Source organism: Eurosta solidaginis, chromosome 1 (genome assembly GCF_040869045.1).
Source record: "Eurosta solidaginis isolate ZX-2024a chromosome 1, ASM4086904v1, whole genome shotgun sequence".
NCBI classification, from domain to species: domain Eukaryota; kingdom Metazoa; phylum Arthropoda; class Insecta; order Diptera; family Tephritidae; genus Eurosta; species Eurosta solidaginis.
In genome coordinates this window covers 55,548,254-55,555,718 of record NC_090319.1, presented here as the reverse complement: position 1 = coordinate 55,555,718, position 7,465 = coordinate 55,548,254, and positions in this window count along the sequence as shown.

Sequence of the window (7,465 nt, the reverse complement as noted above, 5' to 3'; positions counted from 1 at the left end):
TTATAATATCTAGTATGTTAAATTTGCAACATAACAACGACGATTTAGCTGCACACATATTTACGAATTTTAGAAGGGGTAATTTGTTAGTTGATGCAGTTTTGCAAACGATGGCGATCAAGACGACGACGACGCAAGCGAAGGCAACGTCAGCGCAAATAACGAGAGTATGCGCAGCAAGGAAGTAATGCGGCAGTTACCCACCGACGTGTGTGGTACGCACGGACGTTTGTCGTACGAAGCACGTTTGACCGAACTCTCAAGCCCGTAGGAATCAATGTGTGCGTCTGTGTACATGTACATAACATATTTGTGTGTGCATTGTTTACAGATAAGCACTGTTGCCATTGACCATTTTGTATGTATGCTTATGGAAACATCAACTTTATCCAATTTAATTTTTGATATTGTAAAAGGCCGGAATAAATATTAAATAAGTATAAATAGATTACATATTTATAATCTGCACTTTTACATAATTATTTCGAATTATTTTCACAATTTTTCAAACTTTAATTAGGTGTTTTTGCATAAAATTGGAAACGGTCAAAAATTAACGCACAAAAGTTTACTAGGAAACTCTGTCTAGTGAGAGAGCGATCAGCTGACACGTTCTTACGGAAAAACTCAAAATTGTTTTGAGTTCTACGTTCCGGGCTACGTACGTACGGGCGTTGAACGTCGGTGAGTTTTCGTTTACATTGCACACTCATAAGATAGGTCGTGTCAGCTGACACGTTTTTGGTACGTACGTTCGTGAGTAACTGCCGCATAATGCGGCAGTTACCCACCGACGTGTGCCGAACGTACGGACGTTTGTCGTACGAGGCACGTTTGACCGAACTCTCAAGCCCGTAGGAATAAATGTGTGCGTCTGTGTACATGTACATAACATATTTGTGTGTATTGATTACAACAATGCACTGTTGCCATTGGCCAGTTTGCATGCATGCTTATGGAAACATCAACTTTTTCCAATTTAATTTTTGATATTGGAAAAGGCCGGAATACATATTAAATAAGTATAAATAGATTACATATTTATAATCAGCACTTTTACATAATTATTTCGAATTATTTTCACAATTTTTCAAACTTTAATTAGGTGTTTTTGCATAAAATTGCAAACGGTCAAAAATTAGCGCACAAAAGTTTACTGGGCAACTCTGTCTAGTGAGAGAGCGATCAGCTGACACGTTCTTTCGGAAAAAATCCAAATTGTTTTGATTTCTACGTTCCGGGCTACGTACATGCGGGCGTTGCACGTCGGTGAGTTTTCGTTTACATTGTACACTCATAAGATAGGTCGTGCCAGCTGACACGTTTTTGGTACGTACGTTCGTGAGTAACTGCCGCATAAAGCGCCAAAAGCGGCAATTACCCACCGACGTGTGCCGTACGTACGGACGTTTGTCGTACGAAACACGTTTGACCGAACCCTCAAGCTCGTAGGAATCAATGTGTGTAACGTCTGTGTACATGTACATAACATATTTGTGTGTGTATTGTTTACAGATAAGCACTGTTGCCATTGACCATTTTGCATGCATGCTTATGGAAACATCAACTTTTTCCAATTTAATTTTGATGTTGCAAAAGGCTGGAATTAATATTAAATAAATATAAATAGATTACATATTTATGATCTGCACTTTTACGAAATTATTTCGAATTATTTTCACAATTTTTCAAACTTTAATTAGGCGTTTTTGCATAAAACTGCAAACGGTCAAAAATTATCGCACAAAAGTTTACTAGGCAACTCTGTCTAGTGAGAGAGCGATCAGCTGACACGTTCTTACGGAAAAAATCAAAATTGTTTTGATTTCTACGTTCCGGGCTACGTACGTATGGGCGTTGCACGTCGGTGAGTTTTCGTTTACATTGCACACTCATAAGATAGGTCGTGTCAGCTGACACGTTTTTGGTACGTACGTTCGTGAGTAACTGCCGCAAAATACACGACACGAACATTTCCGCGAACATTCCGCAATCTTGTTCGCAGCTTTGGCCATACACCATACGAACTTCTGGCCGAACATTAGTTCTCTTTCAGACAGCGATGAATACGGACAACAATTGTGCTGCAGCAATATTGCTCGCTGTGGCAATTAAGCGTAAAAAAAGAGAGAAGATCGCAAAAAAAGAATTTGGTGCAAAGAATGGTTTAAAAAACGAGCAGTTCTTGGATTCACGCCGGTATTGCGCCCGCAAACTACTTATTTTTTTTATAACTGTATCCTTTGTGGCATCAGGATCTATTTCTTTTAATTTTTCGATTAAAGTCGCATAATAATTATTCTTTTTAATTCTATTACAATAATCTTTACTTTTTACTTGCCACAATGATGGCAAAGATTTATACATTTCAATAAATTCACTCAGAAATTTTTTATTGTCCATTTTACTTTTCCGCGCACGTCTGTTCCGTTCAGAAATTACTACGATTATGAGCTATTTCGCCATACACGCACGAACAGTTCGCGCAAATGTTCGCCAAAAATTAAAATATTTTGATTTTTGGCGAACATTTGCGCAAACTGGCAAACACCACCATACACGACAGAAAAGGTCGCAGAAACATGACATAACGGGAATGTTCGCGGAAATTTTCGTGTCGTGTATTTGGCGCTTAAACGACGATTCTGCTGCAAATAATATGTAAGAAACGGCAGATATAGAAACGACGATAAACAACGAGAGAATGGGTGCTCATTCAACAGTAGGGGCACAAAATGTTGAGTCAGCAATGGGAAGAAATGATAGGGGTACATTATCACATATATTTGTGTTCATTTTTAGAGATTTGGAAGACTCTATTAGACCATTTTCGGGGAATGACGAATTTCCTATCGAAATATGGGTCAGGGAATTTGAAGAAATGTCCATCATGATGGCATGGGATGAACTGCAGAAATTTATATTTGCAAAACGTCTTTGATAGGGCGTGCAAAAATATTTGTTATGAGCGAACGTGGTATTTTAAGTTGGAATGCTCTGAAGAATGCATTATTAGATGAATTTAAATCGGAGGTAGATAGCGCGCAAATACACAAATTAATGTCGGAAACGAAAATGAAGAGTAAGGAAAATGTACAAGAATATTTATTGCGAATGAAAGAAATAGCGTTGCGCGGCGGGGTAGAAGACAAATCGTTGATGCAATACCTCATAGACGGTATTAATGACTTGAGTATTAACAAATCAGTGCTGTATAATGCAAAAGATTTAAAAGATTTTAAGGACAAACTTAAGTGCTACGAGAAAATAAGCGAGCGGTCGGTTAATGCGAAATACGTGGAAAACAGAAATAAAAATGTTGTGAGTGACAAAAATCAAAAAACGAGTAATGACAAAAAATATTTAAAATGTTTTAACTGTGGCGTTAAAGGACATTTATCGGTGAACTGTGAGAGTAAAGCTAAAGGCTTAAAATGTTATAGATGCAATGAATTTGGTCACATAAGCAAATATTGCCAAAAGAATAAGAATGAAAGTGCTAAAAATTGGAGTAGCGTATGCAAGATTGCAGTAGAGCATAAATCTATGTGTAAAAATGTAATAATAAATAAACGAAGTTTTGTAGCATTGATAGATACAGGTAGCAAATACAATCTTGTAAATGAAAGCGTGTACATAAATTTAAACAAACCGTGTCTAGAAGAATGTAATTTTTATTTAGTCGGTTTTGGAAATCAAAATAAAATAAAACCGATGGGTGCATTTGAAATAAATTTCAAAATTGACGAAACACAGTTTAAGGATAATTTTGTTGTTGTACCTTCACAATTATTAGACATTGAAGTGTTGTTAGGTGCGGAATTTTGCAAACAAGCTGAAATTAAAATAAATCGCGACGGTATTGTAACTAATAAATCAGCAAACGAAAACGAATTATGTAAATAGATTGATGAAAATTGATATTGTAAGTTGTAACGATGTGGAAACAGCTAGCAAGCAAGCAAAAGAAAAGGTGTGTAAAATGATTAAAGAATATCAGCCAAAAAGTGTTAAATCCACAAATGTAGAACTACGAATTGTGCTAAAAGATGACATTCCGGATTTGTCGCGTCCGCGAAGATTTGCTTACTCAGAACGGTGTGTGATTGAGAACCAAGTCGAGCAATGGTTAAAAGATAAAATTATAGAACCATCCGAATCCGAGTATAGTAGTCCGGTAGTATTGGTTCAAAAGCATGACGGTTCTCAGCGGTTGTGTGTGGACTATAGACAGCTAAATAAAAAGATGGTGCGTGATCATTTTCCTTTGCCGTTGATTGAAGATCAACTCGATAAACTACAAAATGCGGAAATATTCAGCATAATAGATTTGGAAAATGGTCTTTTTACGTCGGTGTAGAAAAAGAAAGCCGTAAGTATACATCTTTTATTACACACAATGGTCAATTTCAATTTTTGACAGTCCCATTTGGGTTGACGAACTCGCCAAGCGTATTTCAACGCCATTTGAATGCTATATTTCGGGATTTGGCGAATAAAGGCATAGCTATTCCATACGTTGATGACATAATTATACCAGCAAAACCAGAAGAAGAGGCAATTTCAAACTTTAAATTAGTTTTTAAGCAATGCGAAACATATGGGTTAGTAATAAATTTCAAAAATGCTGTTTTTTGAAGAAGAAAATTAACTTTTTGGGTCATGTCTTTGAAAACAAGTCAATACGTATTTCTGAAGCGAAAACACAAGCCGTAACTAAATTTCCGATTCCCAGTAATCAAAAGCAGTTGCAGAGTTTCTTGGGGTTAGTTGGATATTTTCGGAAGTTTATTCCAAAATTCTCAATAATAGCTAAACCGTTAACTGATCTGTTAAAGAAAAATACGAAATTTGTAGTAAACAACGACGAAATAACCGCAATTAATACGTTGAAAAAACTAATAACAGAAAACTCAGTTTTAAAAATATTTCATCAAGAACATGAAACAGAGTTGCATACAGATGCTTCAATAGAGGGTTTTGGTGCCGTCTTATTACAGAAGTCACCTGATGATGGTCTTATACATCCAGTTTATTTCATGAGCAAGAAGACGAAAGAAGCAGAAAAGAAGTTTACCAGTTATGAACTAGACATTTTAGCAGTTGTAGAAGCACTACGTAAATTCAGAGTATATTTATTGGGAGTAAAGTTTAAATTAATTACTGACTGTAATGCTTTTGCTAAAACCGTTGAAAAGAAAGATATTAGTTCCAGAGTGGCGCGTTGGATAATGCTGTTGCAAGAGTTTAACTACAGTGTTGAACATAGGGCGGGTACTAAAATTCGACATGCGGATGCGCTTAGTAGATACCCCGTGATGATGATTAACGACGACAGCATGCACAGCAAGTTAAAGTGTGCGCAGGCACGAGACGAAACCAAAGAGGATAGATAATAAGAGGCGTCATATCGCCATTTCAGAAAACCGACTGCGTTTTGTATGAAATTTGCCAATGTACCAATTCATGGGCTCGGCCATTCCTCTTTGTGCCTGTCCGCGAAGATTTGGTAAAATGCAGTGAGAATTAACTCAGTGAGTGTAAAGTTAATATTGTGCTTTTGTGTTAAAATAGTGTAAAAAGTGAATAAAAAAGGCAAATAAATAGTGTAAAAATTTAATATAATTGTGTAAAAACATATAAAAAAGTGAAGTGAAGTGAAATATTGGCTTAAAATCAAGAAATTGTGCAAAAATTTTTGTGTTTGAGCTAAAACATAAATTGAGTGAGAATGTGAAATGTCAGTGTAAATGAAAATGTAAAAAAAGCACAGGATAAAAAGTGAAGAAATAAAAACACGTAAATATTCTGTGCAAATTAGTAAAAAAAGTGATTAAAATTGTGTAAAAAGTTGATGAAATTGTGTAAAAAAGGATAAAAAAGTTAAGTGAAGTGAAATATTGCCATAAAAATAAGATTTATTCAAAAAAAAGAAGTTGTTCATTTGAGCTTAAATGAGTGAAAAGAAGATTGTGTTGTGTTGTGAAAAGTGTGTGTTGTTTATGCTCAAAAGGCAAATAAGTGGAAATATAAACAAAAATTTTAGAAAAATTAGTTTCGGAAAATTGTGCAAAAAAGTGGAAATATAAACAAACATTTTAGAAAAAATTGTTTCGGAAAATTGTGCAGAAAGTTAAGAAAATTGTGAAAAATTTTGTAAAGTGTTAAGTGAAGTTTGAAATCGTGGTATATAATTTGAAAAAGAATTTGTGTGTGATAAAAGAAACTAAAAGGAATTATGCAAGTGTATAAGTTTTTCCAAAATTTATATATGTATTATATATATATTGTATATGTGTTTTTAAAATCTATACAATATTATATAAATGTATATGTATTTGGATTCCAGCAATTAAGTTATTAACCTCTTATTTTATGGAAATTATCTGAAGAAAATTGCGCCAAAATTGGTAAAATTCCAATGAACATTTAATATACAGAAAACTTCGAAGTAGAAGCAAATCTTATATTTCTGCGCAAATCAAAAGCTGTGAAAAATTGTGAAAATTGTGAAAATCAAAAAAAAATTTACAAAAAAAATTTTTAAATAAATTATAAAAAAAAATTTAACTGTGAAAAAATTTTTAAAATAAATTTTAAATAAATTTGAACAAAATTAAACTGAAAAAATTGTGACATTTGTGAAAATCAAAAAAATTAACAAAAAAATACATACATACATACATTAACAAAATTAAATTGTGAAAAAATTGTGACATTTGTGAAAATCAAAAAAATTAATAAAATAACTTTTAACAACATTCAACTATGCCTTCATTAAGGAAGTGCTCCGCTCCTGGGTGCTGCAGAAATGCAAGGGCACATCCAGCATTAACTTTCTTTTAATTTCCGGCCGATCCCAACCTATTAAGAAAATGGATGGACAATTTAAAAATTTCAAGCCTGAAGAAGAAGGAGAACTTTCTATGTTCCCTTCACTTCAGGCCTGAAGCCGTATCGTCAAATAAAAGGTTGAAGGAGAATGCAGTTCCTACTGCCAATTTAGGTAAGTATTAATTTTTTTTATTTTCGAATTTTTATGTGATACTTTAGATTGTGTAAATTTGTGATACTTTAGATTGTGTAAATTCAGTAAAGTGGTAAATGATGTTTTTGGTACAGCACATCGCGCGCGTAGATTAATGATGGGTGAAGGATTTCAAAAATCTGCTGCCGGCTAAAGAAAGAAGCAATAGATTATTATTATTATTATTAGCTTCTTTATTTAGCTGTAGCTATTTAAAACTTTCAGGTTTAGTAATACAAAATCGGTAATCTTAGCAATAGCTAATTGGCTCATTGTGAGCTATAATTTTCTCTAATATGATATATTGTCAGTCTTTTAAATCCATTAATATTTCTTTCGCTTTTTATATTGCTTGGCAATTCATTAAAAAGTTTTAGGCCTTTATACATTAAAACATTTTGTGCCTTATTGGATTTATAAAATTTAGTTCTAAAATCA